Below are 1,301 nucleotides of genomic sequence, written 5' to 3'. Positions count from 1 at the left end.
TCTGCAGTGTCAGCTGTTACTTCTCCTTTTTCATTTCTAATTGTATTGATTTGAGTCTTCTCCCTTTTCATCTTGATGAGTCTGGCTAGTGGCTTATCAATTTCGTTTATTTTCTCAAAGAACCAGGTTTTAGTCTTATTGATCTTTGCTATCGTTTCCTTCATTTCTTTTTCATTTACTTCTGATCTGATCTTTATGATTTCTTTCCTTCTGCTATCTTTGGGTTTTTTTTGTTCTTCTTTCTCTGAGTGTTTTAAGTGTAAGGTTAGGTTGTTTATTTGAGATGTTTCTTGTTTCTTGAGGTAGGATTATATTGCTATAAACTTCCCTCTTAGAACTGCTTTTGCTGCATCCCATAGGTTTTGGGTCATCATGTTTTCATTGTCTTTTGTTTCTAGGTGTTTTTTAATTTCGTCTTTGATTTCTTCAGTGATCTCTTGATTATTTAGTAGTGTATTGTTAGCCTCCATGTGTTTGTATTTTTTACAGATTTTTTCCTGTAGCTGTTATCTAGTCTCCTAGCATTGTAGTCAGAAAAGATGCTTGATACGATTTCAATTTCTTAAATTTACCAGGGCTTGATTTGTGACCCAAGATATGCTCTATCTGGGAGAATGTTCCATGAACACTTGAGAAGAAAGTGTGTTCTGTTGTTTTTGGATGTAATGTCCTATAAATATCAATTAAGTCCATCCTGTTTAATGTATCATTTAAAGCTTGTGTTTCCTTATTTATTATCATTTTGGATGAACTGTCCGTTGGTGTAAGTGAGGTGTTAAATTCCCCTACTATGATTGTGTTCCTGTCGATTTCCCCTTTTATGGCTGTTAACATTTGCCTTATGTATTGAGGTGCTCATATGTTGGGTGTATAAATATTTACAATTGTTATATTTCTTGGTTTGATCCCTTGATCATTATTTAGTTTTCTTTTTTGTCTCTTGTAATAGTCTTTATTTTAAAGTCTATTTTTTCTGTTTTGAGAATTGCTACTCCAGCTTTCTTTTGTTTTCCATTAGCCTGGAATATCTTTTTCTATCCCCTCACTTTCAGTCTGTATGTGTCCGTAGGTCTGAAGTGGGTCTCTTGTAGACAACATTTATATGGGTCCTGTTTTTGTATCCATTCAGCCAGTCTTTGTCTTTTGTTTGGAGCATTTAATCCATTTACATTTAAGGTAGTTATCGATATGTATGGTCCTATTACCATTTTCTTAATTGTTTTGAGTTTGTTCTTGTAGGTCTTTTCTTTCTCTTGTGTTTTGTGGCTAGAGAAGTTACTTTAGCATTTGTTGTAAAGCTG

Source organism: Neophocaena asiaeorientalis, unplaced genomic scaffold (assembly GCF_003031525.2).
Source record: "Neophocaena asiaeorientalis asiaeorientalis breed wild unplaced genomic scaffold, Neophocaena_asiaeorientalis_V1.1 scaffold613, whole genome shotgun sequence".
In the NCBI taxonomy this organism is placed as follows: domain Eukaryota; kingdom Metazoa; phylum Chordata; class Mammalia; order Artiodactyla; family Phocoenidae; genus Neophocaena; species Neophocaena asiaeorientalis.
The sequence above is the reverse complement of the archived record's forward strand: the minus strand, read 5'-3'. Positions refer to the sequence as shown.